Source organism: Sorex fumeus, unplaced genomic scaffold (assembly GCF_029834395.1).
Source record: "Sorex fumeus unplaced genomic scaffold, SorFum_2.1 ptg000037l, whole genome shotgun sequence".
NCBI lineage: Eukaryota > Metazoa > Chordata > Mammalia > Eulipotyphla > Soricidae > Sorex > Sorex fumeus.
The window spans coordinates 58,572,604-58,590,031 of NW_026606094.1; the positions used below are offsets into that span (position 1 = coordinate 58,572,604).

At 41.3% G+C, this 17,428-nt stretch overlaps 1 pseudogene; it reads left to right on the plus strand.

The window, feature by feature from the left end:
• The first annotated feature begins 5,945 nt into the window (after window positions 1–5,945).
• On the plus strand, window positions 5,946–16,945 carry LOC130027800 (cytochrome c, somatic-like; annotated as a pseudogene).
• Window positions 16,946–17,428: the final 483 nt, after the last annotated feature.

Here is a 17,428-nt window from a genome sequence, read left to right on the forward strand (position 1 = left end):
AGAGATGAATTTGGAATTTGGTTACTTTACTCTATCATAATTAGTCGATCACTGAACTCTGGGTTTTCCTATGCTTACTTGTAAAATAGGGCGCTGAACAAGTTTATAAACTGGTCCTTCACGAGTCCCACTGCCCAATGTAGTATGCCAAACATTGCATGAATTCTTAAAGTGGTTTGTGATTTAAGAAAGGTCAAATTAGGGGCTGGAGTGATAGCACAGCGGGTAGGGCATTTGCCTTGCACACAGCTGACTCAGGTTCAATTCCCAACATCCCATATGGTCCCTTGAGCACCGCCAGGAGTAATTTCTGAGTGCATGAACCAGAAGTAAACCCTGCGCATCGCCGGGTATGACACACACACAATAAAAGGTCAAATTAGGTTGGCTTGCAAATCACGGAACTCATCACAATCCCAAAAGGACTTGATATCAATTACTGTCCACGTCTCTTACCCTCCAAGCCCAACTCCCACTCCCGGAACTTCTGGTCAATCTGAGGAAACAGATCTTCAGTGATTGGTAATGCTTCTGAAATCATGACACAGCAGCAGGCTGAAGATTATGTTAATCCACTTCTATGCTTTCTGCGATCCTTTGTGTCTTCCATTTAAAAAAAAAAAAAAAGATGCGTTGTATGTATGTACATTCTGTATTTTTGATTTTCATTCAACACAACACACAGCCTGTCAGGAAGTTGGTGTTCAAGAACCAAATAAGTAAGTATGGAATAATTGCTAACATACATAAATAAGGAATAATTGCTAACATACATACAGAGGATGTAAGCAGTTCCTTTCTGAAGGGTTGAGTATATGCATTCTTACATATTTATTTTCCTTTAAAATTTTCAGCATTGGGACCACAGCTTGGCTACAATCACCTGAGAATTTGGATTATGCACTCAAGTCTAAACAGAAATGCATCACAATTGTCATTCTCTTAAATAGAGTCAATAAAACCTGAGTCCCTAGTTTGTAAACTGCACCTGACTCCATACCTTGTTTCCAAAACGGAAAAAGAACTTAATTGTGAGAAATGTCTTTACAGGGTTGTGGAAAGGCTTGTGGATTATAGCTGCAGACTACATAATGTTGGCCAGCCTAAGAAAGCTAAAATTGCACACCAGTTCTCAACCTTTGCCTTCAGCAGAATCACCTGGAGGGCTTGTTCATCATGCACTCCCCATGAACCTCTAGGTGGATAGTGGGAGTTTGGGACTTACTCCTGGCTCCTTGCTCAGGGAACACTTTTGGCAGTGCTCAGGGGACCATATGGAGTGCTCAGGATTGAGTCTTTGTCAGCCACACGCTGCAGCCCCCTCATTAGGCATTGTTGACACAGTCTTAGAGTTCCTGAGTCTATGCTCCTTGAGGAAGAGCAGGATTTGGATTTTTTAACTAGCTCCCATATCCCACACTTATGCTGGTCTCGTAACACCTCTGACCCCGTAAGAAGCACTGGTAGAGATGATTTCCAATCCTTAGTAACCTACTTATTGATTTAGCCCAGTCTCATAAAACAGGACCTTAATTTAAACGAGTTTGAAAGCTTCTGACTTTAGTTCTCAAATTACTCACTTATCTAAAATTTTAACCAGAAGGTTTGGAGACATCACAATTCAAACCACCCAGACTTCTTACATACAACTGTAAGTCCTGGAACTTTCTTAGCATCCGTTTCTCCCATACAGGAAAGCTCAGTTGTCTTTTCAGTGTGAACCCCAGACCATGTTTCAGTAGCACCTAGAAGCTAGCCAGAAGTGAAAATTATCAGAATCCACCCCTAACCCACTGCATTAAAATATCTGATTCACCTCAACCACCTATTTTAACATGCCCTTTGGAATTCTGATGTATGTTTAGGTTTTAAAAAACACAGCCTTGGGTGCTTTCTTCTTGTGGAGTTCAACCAGTACCTTGTATATCCTTGATATCAACCCCTTGTCGGATGTGTATTTGGCGAATATCTTTTCCCATTCTGCAGACTGTCTTTGTATTTTGGTCACTGTTTCTTTTGAGGTGCAGAAGCTTCTTAGTTTAAGACAGTCCCATTTGTCTATCTCTGTTTTCACTTGCTTGGCCAGTAGCTTGACATCTTTGAAGATACCATTGGCTTCAATATCATGGAGGATTTTGCCAACTTTGTCTTCAATGAACTTTATGGATTCCGGTCTGATGTTGAGGTCATAAATCCATTTTGATCTTACGTTTGTGCATAGCGTTAGGCAGAGATCTGAAACCACTTTTTTGCATGTAGCCATCCAGTTTTGCCAAAGAAAGCACCAAACCCCAACATACATTTTATAGAGGGTCTTGGCTTACAAGAAAGTCCAATCACATGAAGTTCAGCATTATTGGCCTATCACCTCTCCAATTCTGCTTTGCCCTGGTCCAATCCCAATCAAGAGTAGATGCTGCAGTTAGGATGACTTGCTAAGCATACGTGACAGTTTCGTGTCTAGGGCTTATGTGACGAGGTCAAGTGAGGCTAAAGGTTGAACACCTAGTGCTCACTGACACCCTGTTCTTGCCAACTTTGCCCAAATACCCCATTGTGAGGCCTTGGTTCAGTGCTGCTTTGCAAGGTCAGCTTCTTATCTGCTCCAGTGCCTGTCACCATACTCCACAGGAGGCTAATAACTCCATCCGTGGCCTCACCCCCCAGGACTGCTGATCTAGCCCGGGTTAGTGTCAGTTTGACACAAGATGTTGGCACCTCCTTCCATAATGTGATTATGTTAGTATAGTACTAATGGCCAAAAACAAGGCCTGTTTCAATTGCGGGTGCCAGGGACATTTTAAGGATTACTAAAAAAGAGAAAAGGATCAACAGAAGGCAGACAAGTTTCCAGAAACGGACTCATTGCAAGAAGGGACATCATCAGTGGCATTCTAAATAAATATGATGCAGAAGGCAAACCCACTCACCAGGGAAGCAGGTGGTGGGGCAACTCTCAGCCCCAAACCAAGAGAATTTTCCCAAACTCCATCCCACATGGTTGAGCCAGAGAATTGCTGAGGGCAACAGAAAGGGATGCAGCTCTCGACAGCCATCAGCAATACATTGGTCATCACATCTGACACGGGTGGCATTGATTCCAACTGGCATCTATGGGCTAATACTGACACAGTGGGATAACTCATAGGAAGAAGCAGTGGTGCCTTGAAGGGTTATGTCATTAGTTGAGAAGTTATTGATTCTGATATTGCCAAGGGAGTCAAATTAATGTCTGTTACAGGGTTAAAGGGCTGGAGCAATAGCACAGCAGGTAGGGCATTTGCCTTGCTCACGGCAAACCCAGGTTCGATTCCTCTGCCCCTCTCAGAGAGCACAGCAAGGTACTGAGAGTATCCCACCCACACGGCAAAGCCTGGCAAGATATGCCAAAAACAGTAACAAGATTCACAATGGAGATGTTATTGCTGCCCGCTCGAGCAAAATCGATGAACAACGGGAGGACAGTACTACAGGGTTAATGTCTATAGAAGAATTGCATAGCTTATACCCTCACACTACATTAAGATAGGGAAAGCAGTGAGTACATTAAGAGGTGCTGTAGGATTGGGTAGTTCAGGTCAGGCCTAATGGACTCAAACCATAGAATTTAAAAGACCCATGATTAAGTTGGTCATTGAAGGAAGAACATTTTGGGGATTGATAGATACAAGAGCTGACTGCTTTGTCATATTTACTCTTCCATGGCCAGAGAACTGGTCCCTGAAGCAATCATAGCAGGAATAGGAGATGTACAAGCTCTTTTAGTCAGACAAAGTCTGACTAAAAAGTCTGAGCGGGCAGCAATAACATCTCCATTGTGAATCTTGTTGTTACTGTTGTTATCTTGTTGTTATCTTAAGGTGGTAAGATAAACAAAGTCACTCACAGTGCAACAATTTTCAGTTTCTGAAATTCATATCCATCATTGGGATCAAGATATATCATCACAGACTAAAACAAGGGTGTTACTGCTCCTTTATAATAGTGGCCACTGTCCACTATCCACAAATCTCCCCTCACCTCATCGCCACCCAGAATAGTGGGTCTCATATGTTAGAAAAGAGAGGAGCTTGTCTGAGTGGAACAGTGGCCCCTACCTAGGAAAAAAATTCACGCAATAGATCAGAACAGGACAATTACAGAACAAAAGAGAACAGTAACAGAACAATTACAGATAGGTCATAAGCAGTCCATGGAATAGACCTACCTTTGTTATAAAGAAGAATGTTGATGATGGATACTCCATGACCTTCACATAACCAAATGCCACTGTGAAAGGGATGGACACACTACAACCAGGATTGCCAACCCAGCTATGATGCTCAGGTAGTGTTAGCTCTAAAGAACTTTTTTTCACCATCCCTCTTTCCACAGATTTAAAAAAAAATGCTTTTACAGCACTGCAGCACTGTCCTCCCATTGCTCATCAATTTGCTCGGGTGGGCCCAGTAACTTCTCCATTGTGAGACTTGTTGTTACTGTGTTTGGGATATCGAATACGTCATAGGGAGATTGCCAGGCTTTGCTGTGCAAATGAATACTCTTGGTAGCTTGCTGGGCTCTTCAAGAGGGGCAGAGGAATTGAACCTGGGTCAGCCACGCCGGCCCCATGCAAGGCAAATGCCCTACTGCTGTGCTATCGCTCCAGCATTTACAGCACCAGATATTAATAATGCATCCCAGACTAAGAGTTATCAATGGAAGGTGCTTCCCCAAGGAATGAAAAACAGCCCCACATTTTGTCAAAAGTATGTGGACTGTGATCTTTTTTTTCCCTGGACGTGTTTTGCTATCACTCTCACTCTGTGAATGACTTGTTGATTGCAAGACCATCTCCTATCTGACTTGCAAAAGCAATGAGTAAATGGAAAATAGAATTTGAACAGGTTGACATGATTGTAGCCCTCCCAAAAAAGTGCAGCTGGAATATATTTATGAGTATCTGGGTTCCATAATAGATTTTTCTCAGACATGTCCTCCAAAATTGGAGATAAAAGTGGCCAAACATGGGGCTGGAGCGATAGCACAGCGGGTAGGGCGTTTGCCTTGCACGCAGCCAAGATGGCCGATACAGGTTCGATTCCCAGCATCCCATATGGTCCCCCGAGCACCGCCAGGAGTGATTCCTGAGTGCATGAGCCAGGAGTAACCCCTGAGCATCGCCGAGTGTGACCCAAAAAGAAAAAAAAAAAAGCGGCCAAACTTAAGACTCTTGGCAACTTTCAAAAATTATTGGGAGATACTAATTGGATAAGGCCTTTTATTCATATATCTATAGCTAAGTTTGGAGTGTAGTTCAAAGTATTAGAAGGACTGCTTAGTTGAATTCTCCAAGAAAATTTACCAAACAAGCTAAACTTATGGTACAAAAATTTGCCATATGGCCACAAATGCTTGTCATGCATTGATATCCTGGATAAACCTAGTTTTGGGCTGACAGTGGAAACTGAAGAGACTCCTTTGCAATATTGATCCAACCAGAATTCTAAGTACTAGAATACTTATATTTGTCAAATCAGCCCAAGTTTTATAAAGCCCTAGTATTATGAATAGAAAGCACTTCATTCTGCGTGAGCAAAAACAAAAAGTTACATCATTTTGTGAAACAATTTTGTGTGGCATATAGTTAGATAGTAAGGTGCTTACACAGCCATCAGACATGGACCCTGACCCTGAAACATCTGGCTATCAGTATTGGGCAGATGTTTCCCACCTTAAACTCTGACTGGATAATTTGGTTGATGACAATCCCAAATGACTGGTCAATGGACCATTGAATGACGGGCATCTGAAAGCTCCTGTCAGACTCCAATAGAACCTCTGGATCTCATTCATGGTTCCAATATACTTGGGACCTGGTGTGAGCCTATGGATCTCTATCTTGTCCCCAATGTACCAGAGACTGGGACGGACTCTATCTAATTTGTCTCCAACTTGTCGGAGGTATGGCTCCACTGACAACCCTTGTCCCACTGTCAAACTCACATCAGGTAGACTGGATTGACCATGAGGTGAGATCGAGGAGCTCACTAGATGCCTAAGACACGTCATATTAAGAGCACCTGGATTGTAGCTTCAGTCAACTAGAGGTGAGGATATATTTTGGAATGATATTTTAGTTATATGATTATTTGTAGTTGGATTTACTTACTTATATATAATTTTAGTGATGATATTGATTGTGTGCATTGTCATTCAATAAATTAGAAGTGTTTAAGCATATCTGCCATCTCTATCATGCTCATGACATCTAGTGACCCACTTTATCAGTAAAATATGAAAAAGATCTTTACAGTTGCAAGGGAAGGAGCTTAATAAATTAATAGTCCCATTGGTAAGGATCACGTTAATCTGGCATGCTAATCAAATGTTTAGTTCCTTGGCAGTGTGCATTTGAGGCATAACTTGGGAAAATAAATAATCACTTTCCTCAACACAAGATATTAAAGGGTTTTTTTCAAAACACCATGGCTGTCCCTCAAAATTATGAAATTCTGCCCTTCACAGCACACCCTTTACTGAATTTACTGACACCAGTGGTTGAACATGAAAATCAGTCTATTGGACAGTGTGTTCAAAAGATTACACCAACTTAGGGGTTCTCCCTGCAACAGCAGGTGCTTCTTACCATTAGCTATATTTTGAAGGCTTTTTCTAATCCAATTAATATTTTTCAGCTTCTGCTTATGCTGCTTTTGTAACACAATACCTAGAAACAGATAAAGAATTATAGGCCTATTCTGAATCAACTTTTTCCTCAGTTGAGAGAGGCCATTCAAAGCATACAGCAGTACTTTTTCATTACCAACTTTTGGTCTCACTCCAGATTACCTGGACATTTAGCTAAGGGGAGTAATCTTGCTGACAAATTAGTAGGAACAACATTCAAGGATTATTGGATGCTCATTAATTATTGTATCATTGCACCTGTAATTTACTGGCACATTTTGAAATGACTAAACAAGCCACCCATGTTCTTAAATCATATCCTTTCTCTTGGCCTTGCAATCTCCAGAACTTCCTGTGTGTGGGGAGAGAGGGAGGGACATGGGGGGGGGGTCAATCCTCTTAGGTTAAAACCCCGTGCCTTATGTAAAATTGATGTTACACAAAACCCATCATTTGTTACATACATGTAACCACAGATACATAGTCCCACACAATGTATGTTTCAGTTTAGCATGGGAGAAAGTATCTTGGGTGATATCCCGCTCTTTGGACACTTTTGCAACTACAGGAGTCTTGCCAATTAGAACTAATAATGGTCTGTCATAAACTAGTCAAAAGTTTAAAGCATTCTGACAAGAATGGTACATTAAACATGTAACAGGCATTCCCTATAATCCATAGGGTAAGGCAATCATTGATAGGATGTACCACACATTGAAATTATGATTACAAAATGAAAAGGGGGAGCTGCAGATATACCTCTAGAAAGTTGTTTACATAAAGCCTTAATTACTCTTAATTTTTCTCAGTGGTCTTGGGGAAAGTCTTCCCCCACCCCCTCCACTCCCCTCCAGATACACACACACACACACACACACACACACACACACACACACACACACATACAGTCCGGCACTCACAAATACACTCACAGGGACCTGAAAGTAACAATAGGCCATTGTTATTTTGGAAGAACCCTCAATCAGGTAAGTTAAGAGGACCAGAGATGCTACTTTCCCAGGGCAGAGGATATGCTTGTTTTTCCAGAAAAGCTGGCAGCCCCCATTTGGACACCAGGCTGTTGCATAAAACCCTACAACAGACCAAGTTACCAGAAAAGTCAGAAACATTAGGATTTGGTGGAGAAGGATTTATACAACACCATCATCAATAGCACCAGCTGACATAGGCAGTACCATTCATCACATGGGGATCACTGAAAATTGCATGTCAGAAAACCACTGAAATCTGTGAAGAAAAAATGGAACCCAAGGGAAGGGGGCACCTTTGCACTGGCTGTTTTTGCTGTTATCTCGATGATCTCTGGTAAATGGCCAAGACTCAGAGACTATAAAAACTAACTCCCGGAAACGTGCGGCCGCGATGACATCTTATTATCTCATTCCTACTTTGGACAAACTGGCAGGCTACCGAATGTAACCTGCCCACACAGCAGAGTCTGGCAAACTCCCTGTGGTGTACCCAATATGCCAAATACCAGTAACAGTGATGGGTCTCATTCTCCTAAAGAGCCTTGAATATAGCACTTTCTTAAAAATCTCAGGGCTAGGATGAAGGAGACGTTACTGGGGCCTGCTCGAGGCAATCGACGAATAACAGGATGGTCATGATTCGTGATTAATTGAAATTCCAGAACATTTGGGTAGAGCTAGTCAAGATTGTTAACATTTCTCACTTGTTCTTATCCAAAGAACTTACAGTGAACCATTTACTGGAATCTCACCTAAAACCAGTGTGCAAGGCCTCAGAAACTATAAGGAATGAGATATTTTTTTAATCTCCATTAATGATATGACTGTTAATTACTCTAGCTCCTTTTATTGGGGACACCTACTTCTGAGTTGCCTGTCAACACTATCACCATTGCCACTCCCTCTGTAGCCATCAATCCCAATATTCATGTGCCCAAATTCAGAACTGCACTGGCTCTTAGTGTAAAAGATTATATAGGGGTAAAATGGAGTGTCATAAATTTAAAAATATATCCTTTACATGTTTACATGTTCTCTCCCCCTAGTTGATGTTTTGCCTGTGAGCAAGAAATAGCCAAGTATACCCTGCCCACCTCTCAAATGTCACCCATTGTTGTCTGAGCTGGCTAGTTGTAGTGTTACTTAGCATTGTGTTGTAGGGCAGAGGTGAAAGGAGTCTACAGAGCCCTAGAAACCATATCTCTGATTGTAGCACTAAATGCATTGGGATTCAAATTGAAGCTGAATATGTCAGTTTAGCCTTTCCTTGGTTGGTTGTCTGGGCCTACCTCCCATGATGCAAGAAATATCACTGAATTTGTCTGCATCTTGGCAAGACCCTGCACCATACTTTACAAACCTTGGCCCTACTTACACAGGAACAGACAGAATTAAGGCAGGCTATTCTGGACAATCAAGTGGCACTGATTTCTTGCTATTATTACTAAACCATCATGGGTGGCAGGATGTTAGAAGTATGTGTTGTTTCAAGTTGTTGAACCATAGTCAATCCATCCAAGCATAAAGACAAAGCATTAGAAAGTTAGCTAAGGTCATGAAAGTTGGCAGAAAGGCTCTTGGTCATTGCTGCACTGGATTACCAGCTGGCTGCCTGATTTGTCCTGTGAAAGATAAATATTTTATTTGACTTCTAAGCAAGATGATTGCTTTGTTCTCCTGTGCTGCTTTAGCCACCCACAACGATGTTATTCTCACACAACTACGTTAACTAAAAGAGATGTTCTGCTACTTCAGAAACTAATATCTGGGTAATGTATGTTTTGATGTTCTATGCTTAGAAATCTCCAACAAGGCCCTGAAGTCTAGCTTTAAAAAAAAGAAAGAGAGAAAGAGAGAAAAAAGGAAAGAAGGAAGGAAGGAAGGAAGGAAGAAGGAAAGAAATAAAGAAAAGAGGAAGATGAAGGAAATGCAAGGAAAGGGTTAAATGGGAAACTGTAGCTTTGTAGGAAACCCACCACATTAACCTACAATTTAGAAAAGACTAATCAGAGACTGAAAAATATCTCTGGGGGGAGGAAGATGACCTGGCACCCTTCCACGTTTCTTTTTTCCGGGGGGGTGGGGAAATGGGGGAAAAAGGAAGAGAGGATGTCAGTGCCCTATGACTCAGTGGCTCTATGAGTCAGATCAAGCTATAGAAGTACCAGGTAGCTAATCTGAACTCCTTCCCCAGAATGTGAAAATACATGAAAATTAACAGTTCTTCTAAAAACTGGTTTGTCATAATTTGTTTGTATTTTGCAAGTGAAAATTTAAAAAAAAATTCTTTTGGGTATGTTCTTGTCTCCTGGTGGACGGTTCCACAACGAAATTGACCACATCATATTCAATCGACGGTTTTGCCTGACTGATGTTGCTGTTATTCCAAAATTCCAAACAGGGTGAGACCACTGTCTCCTTCGTGCAAAATTCTACTTCACAGAGCAGGGAGAAGGAAATGCAAAGTTTAAGAAGAGAACTCCCAGAACAACCACCAACTGGGAGCTCTTTGGCTCTGTTGCAGCAACATGGGAAGATGCTGTCATTGACAACATTGACAAGGAATACGCTCGACTGGTTCAGCACCTCCATGATTGTGCGAGGAACAGCAAGAAAAAGATAACCACAAAAAAAGCCTGTCTTCAAACACTCTTAAGCTTATTCGCTAACGTGGCTTGGCGCATGCCTCAGGCAACCACAAGGGAATGTCCGAGCTCTCAAAACAGTGCAGAGAAGTGATCAAGAAAGACCTCAAAGACAGAAGAACAGCAATGCTGGTAGATGCAGCAGAAGTCAGGAAAAGCATTCGTAACGCCCGCCTGTCCTTCACCAACTACAAGACCAAGATGACTGCCCTCCAATGTCCTGATGGATCTGTCACATCTTCCAGAAGGGCCCTCCCGTTGATCGTCGATTTGCTCGAGCAGGCCCAGTAACGTCTCCATTGGAGACTTTGTTGTTACTGTGTCTGGCATATCGAATACTCTCGGTAGCTTGCCGGGCTCTCCGAGAGGGGCGGAGGAATCGAACTCGGGTCGGCCATGTTGGCTGCTTGTAAGGCGAACGCCCTACCCACTGTGCTATCGCTCCAGCCCTCCAGAAGGGCAATGGAGATTATTCATGACTTATACTCAGATCTCTTTAATAGCCACATCTACTTGCCCACATACCAAATTCTTCAGGATGGCTATGCCGTTCCCAACGTTCTCCCTTCCGAAATCTGACACACCATCTCGTCGGTAAAGAAACAAAGAGCACCTGGCTCAGACAAGGTCAGACCTGAACACCTGAAGAACCTACTGTCAGTACTCATCAATACACTGGCTCGGCTCTTCACATGCTTACTTGTCTGAATGCAAGGTTCTGTCCCAGTGGAAAACCTGCAGGACTGTAGTACTGTACAAGAAGGAGACATCCACGACATTGGCAACTATTGCCCAATCTGCCTATTGTCGGTCATCTACATGCTGTTCACTCGAATCATCCTGAATAGGATAGGCAGAACACTAGATGAAGGACAACCATGTGAGCAAGCCAGGTTCCAAAAAGGATTCAACAAAATCGACCATATCCACAAGATAACCAAGCTCATTGAGGTTTCTTGGGAGTTCAAGATGCCGCTCTGTCTAACGTTCATTGATTTAAAGAAGGCCTTTGATTCTGTTGAGACTGAAGCTGTCATCGAAGCCCTAGCCAATCAGGGCACTCAAACTCAATACATCAGAATCCTCTGTGAACTGTATTAAGGATTCACTACCAGGATCTCACCATTCTACAAAGAAGTGATCATCCATGTCAACAAGAGAGGCTTTCGGCAGGGTGATACTATTTCACCAAAACTCTTCAGTGCCACCCTTGAGAACGTCATGTGATGAGTGGAATGGGAAGGAATGGGAATGAAGATAGATGGTCGGCCACTACACCAACTTCCGCTTTGCTGATAAGATCGTTCTAATAACACCAACCATCAACCAAGCAGCACAAATGCTGACCAACTTCGACCGTGAGTGTGGAAAGGTCGGATTACAGTTGAATCTCACAAAAACAATTTTCATGAGAAATGGTCTTGTTCCTGACCACTGTTCCATTCACTCTCAATGGAATGACCATCTTCAAATGCAACAACATGTGTACCTGGGTCTAAAAGTCAACATGACAAATGACCTGGCACCTGAGTTGCACAGGAGGAAGAGAGCGGCTTGGAACGCCTTCAAGAGCGTCAAAGAAATAAATAAGAGGATGAAGAACCTCCAGCTCTGAGCACATCTCTTTGATTCCACTGTTTTTCCTGCATTAACATACTCCTCAGAGACCTGGGCCCTACGAAAACAGGATGAGAACGCTATTTGAGTCTCTCGAAGAGGAATCAAAAGAGTTATGCTTGAAGTATCACGCTTCACTCAAATGAGGGAAAGAATCTGGAGTTCTGACCTCCATCAACGCTCAAGAATCAGGGACACTGTCTCGTTTGCCAAGGCATTGAAAATCAGATGGGCTGGACACGTAATGAGATTTAGAGACAACCACTGGACTAGAGTCATTACCGACTGGATTCCACGGGATATCAAAAGATTGTGTGGACGCCCACCTACGAGATGGCCAGACTTCTTTGTTAAGACCCTGAACAATTGGTTTGAGGCTCTTCATGTTTCTAGAATGAGCAGATGCCATTGGGCTACGCTAGCACAAACAGGGATGACTGGAGACGTTACTGGTGCCTGCTCGAGCAAATCGATGAGTAACAGGATATCAAGTGATCAAGTGATATTCTTGTCATCAACCAGCAGGTCCCACAGTCACAAACAGGTGCTTTTATAAATTCTACAGAATCTTGAGAACATCATGCAATGACTGGAATGGGAAGAAGTGCCAGTGAAGATAGACGGCCGGCAACTACACCACCTCCACTTCGCTGATGACATCATTCTAATAACATCAAACATTAGCCAAGCAGCACAAACGCTGGCCAACTTTGACTGTGAGTGTGGAAAGGATGGACTGCAGCTGAATCTCTCCAAGACAATGTTCATGAAAAATGAACTAGTCTCTGATGTTCCATTTGCTCTCAATGGAACGAACATCTCCAAATGCAGCAGCTAAGTATACCTGGGTTGAGAACTCAACATGACAAATGACTTGGCTCCAGAACTGCGCAGGTGGAAGAGAGCAGCATGAAATGCATTTAAGAGCTTTGAAGAAGCTGTTAAGAGGATGAAGAACCTCCGGTTCTGGGCACATCTTTTCGACTTTACTGTTCTTCCTGCACTAACATACAGTACTGGGCTCTACGAAAACAGGATGAGAACACTATTCAGGTCGCCCAAAGAGGGATCAGAAGAGCTATGCTTGGAGTATTATGCTTCACTCAAGTGAGAGAAAGAATCCGGAGTTCCGACCTCTATCAACAATCGAGAAGTCAGAAAGAAAGGGACAGACATAGAAAGATTGCATTCATCTGGGGAACATAAAGTAACAAAATAGGAGACTAATTCGCAAGAATAGCTGAGATAAGTATCAGAAGATTTACTCCATGGCTTGAAGGCCAGCCGCACACACTAGGGAAAAAGGCAGCTCAGATAGAGAAGGGAGCACCAAATAAAGGGTGTTGGGAGGATCCTCCCGGGATGGGAGATTCATGCTGAAAATAGACTATAGACCGAACATGATTGCTACTCAATGCCTCTTTTGCAAACCACAGCACCCAAAAGGAGAGAGAAAACAAAAGGAACGCCCTGCAACAGAGGCAGGGTGGGATGGAGGGATGAAGGATGGGAGGGATACTGGGATCAGTGGTGGTGGAGAATGGGCACTAGTGGAGGGATGGGTACTCGATCATTGTATAACTGAAATCCAAGCACAAAAATTTGTAAGTGTACAACTATACCTCATGATGTTTCACTAGTAAAATATAAGAGAGAGAGAGAGAGAGAGAGAGAGAGAGAGAGAGAGAGAGAATCAGGGATGCTGTCTCATTTGCCAAGGCATCGAAAATCAGATAGGCCAGACACGTAATGTGATTTGGAGATGACCTCTGGACTAGAGCTGTTACCAACTGGATTCCATGGGATGTCAAAAGGGTGCGTGGCCACCCACCTACAAGATGGTCAGACTTCTTCATCAAAACCCTAAACAAACAATTTGAGGCTCTTCATGTTCCTGGAGCGATCAGATGCCATTGGGCTACAATAGCATGCAACAGGGACGAATGGAGATGTTACTGGCTCCCGCTCGAGCAAATCAAAGATTAACCAGATGACAAATGATACAAGTGATATAGAATCTGGAAAATGGGTCTCAGCAAATTATACTTCCAGAAAAATAGAAACATGGAGCAACAGAGTAATGAAAGCATTTGGATAGTCTTTGAAAATTTATTTGTATGTTCATATGAGTCTAGATAGTTAGGCTAACTAGTTCATAACACAATACAAGATTTTAAAATTCTGAACCAATATTTAAAGCTGATGATAGAATAACAGACAATATACCTCATCATTTACCTTTCTATAATTTTTGGTAAAACTCAGTCTCAAAATGGATTTTTGAAAAACTGCACATATGGTATTCAGTCTTTTGTTCACAATAAAATCATAGCATGTGAACACTGTTATTCTTAAATATCATGAATAATAACCCCTAAATTATTAATAATTACATTTTTTACTCATTTCCTCCATGACTTACTGGGAGGGGGGCATGCGTGAAATGCACTCCCGTTCCTTTTTTTTCTTTCCTTTCTTTCTTACTTTCTTCCTTTCTTTCTCTCTTTTTGTTTCTATTTTTTTTTTGTCCATACCCTCTTGTGCTTGGTGTCTACTCCTGGCTCTATGCTTAGGGGTCAGTCTTGGGAGTTGTTCAGGGAACCGTATGTGGTACCTGGCATAGAACCACAGTTGTCCATGTGCAAGGCAGACATCACCCACTGTCCTCTCTCTCTCTGTCTCCCCGTGTGCCTTGTTGTGATGACAAGCGATCATACACACTTAGTTGTGGTGCATATTTTACTTGCACATGCCACGGATTGTGTCAGAGATTGAGCACATGGACTAGACTCATCATGTGGGATACTATCAGGTCTCTACCTGAGCCTTATATGTACATTTAAAAAAGTAAATATTTGAAATCTTCTAACATATTGTTATTGCTTTCTATTTTAATTTTATTGTGGCCAAAGAACATAGGCCATATAGTTACAATGTTTTTTTTTAATTTATTGAGATTTGTTTTATAGCCCACAGATGGTCTATCTGAATGAAATTACCATTTGAAAAAATATGGGTCAATGCAGACTTATGTCAATGCAATAAAGATTCAAGGTGATTCTATACAAAGCTACAAATTTATACAAAGCTAAAATTAGACTAAGCAGTGATGACAATTAGTTAAACTTTACTTATTAGAGTCACTTATTGGGCTTAGTACTGCAATTGTTATGTGGAAAATTCTATAAATACCAATAAGGTCATGATGATTAAAGGTGTTATTCAGATATTGTCTTTCATGGGTTTTTTTGCCCAGTAGTTGTATCAATTGCTGACAGCTATTAAAATCTCCAACTCTGATGACAAATTGTCCATTCCTCGGTTTAGCTCACTTTGTTTTATGCAGCTGGAATCATTTATTAGATGCACAAATTTATGATTTTTCATCTAGATTATAATATTCATTATGAACTGGCCACTTTCATTATAAAATGTCTTTCTTTACCACTATTAATAATCTATATTTTAAAGTCATTTTACCAGGACCAGAGTGATAATGCAGAGGATATGCCATGTGCCTTGCACGCAATCTTCATGAGTTTAATCCCTGGCATCTTCTATGGACTCCAAGCCTTCCAGGAGTATTCCTGAGTTCAGAGTTGGGAATCAGCCCTAAACATTGGGTGTGGCCCAGAAAACAAAAACAAACAATACATGTGATTCTTAAGGTCCCTTTTCCAGAAATATTTTTGCAGAGTGGAGATATACCCATCCCACCACCAGCAGCAGCAACAGCCACTCTTAAGTTATTATTTTGAAAGGTAAATGAGTAATAAAATGAGCAAGCAATCCAGGATACAGTTCAGGAGAATGAAAAGAAACCAAGAAATATAGCTAAATCTTCATGAAATCAGAACCAAGCTATAGAGAATCTGGGCTCAGAACCAAATAGGGGAAGGGATAGCCAGAGAAAGAATCAAAGATCGATATTTAATTATAGAAAGCAAAAGTATTGCCATTGGAAAACATTTCTCATGCCCATTTGGTCTGATAGTTCCAGACTTGTGTCAATGCAATAAATATTCAAAGTGATTTTATTCTATACAAATTTATACAAAGCTCACATTAGACTAAGCAGTGATGGCAGTTAAGCTTGTTATGAGAGTCCTTTATTGGACTTAGTTATTGGTATTCCCTTAAATTTCTTTCTAAACTCTGGATCTTAATTACAATTAATTAGTTAATGTTTGCTATAGTGAATAAGCCTTGTAACCTGTAGCTCAGACTACTTAGGTTTCGCCTGCAAATGATCACATATGCAGGAGAAATCTAACCCTATTGACAAGGTTTGGTGAGACATTTATCTAAGATCAAAACCACCTTTTGGGACAATAACTGGACACACCAGTCTACGTCGTGCTTATCTCACAAAAACACATAAAAATACCATGACAGACTTCATGCACGGGCTCCTTATCAGAGAGGGATGGAAGCTGCTTACAGGTCATGGTTTTATTAATTTTGATGGGCCTTGTTAGAAATCACCATGAAAGAGCGGGACGTCAGACTTGCAAAGTGGACTCTCTGTGTCACGTGAGAAGAAGGCGAGATTCTTAGATTGTTGATATTGAGAAGGGCAAGAAGATTTTTGTCCAGAAGTCCATTCAGTGCCATACCGTGGAGAAGAAAGGCAAGCACAAGACGGGGCCCAATCTCCATGGTCAAAAGACGGGTCAAGCGGCTGGATTCTCTTATACCAATGCCAACAAGAACAAAGGCATCACCTGGAATGAGGACACACTGATGGAGTATTTGGATAATCCCAAGAAGTAATCCCTGGAACAAAAATTATCTTCTCTGGCATTAAGAAGATCAAACAGGCAGAGTTGATAGCTTATCTCAAAAGAGCTACTAATGAGTAATAGTTGGCACTTCCTTATTTATTACAAAACAAATGTCTCATGACTTTTTTATGTGTACCATATTTAAATCCATCTCATTCACTAGAATTCAGATCATGAGTAATTGCTAGTGTATTTTTGTTGGGCAGCCTTGACTTAAAAAAGATTGGTTTTTGTTTTAAATGAGTATGATCGATGTTTTGAATTTTAATGATAATTTCCAGGTCAGCAAGTACAATCATTGTCCCTTTCCAAAGATATGATTGAACTTAATTTGTCACAATCACCTTTCCAAGGGATGAAGATGGCCATCTCATACCTGTGGGAGAATAGTTTTCTATTCAGATTTATAGAACTGGCTATATTAATATATCTAAAGATTAAGGATATCACTGTCTCCTTAGGTTGTATTTCTTAGCCTGATAAGATTAGTTGACAGTGACCTTATATCTTTTTCTTAATTGTGCTAATTAAGAAAATCCCTTGTATCTAAAAATGTTGCCTTTTACTTACTGAAAAGTATTTTAATGTGATATATAACATTGAATAAAGAATACTTACCTCTTCTCACAACTTTTAGATGATAGTAAGGTCAGATGCCTTTAAAATTTAGCCTGGTGAGTTAAGAGTGGCAAATTTTGCTTGTTCTTTACTGAAGACAGAG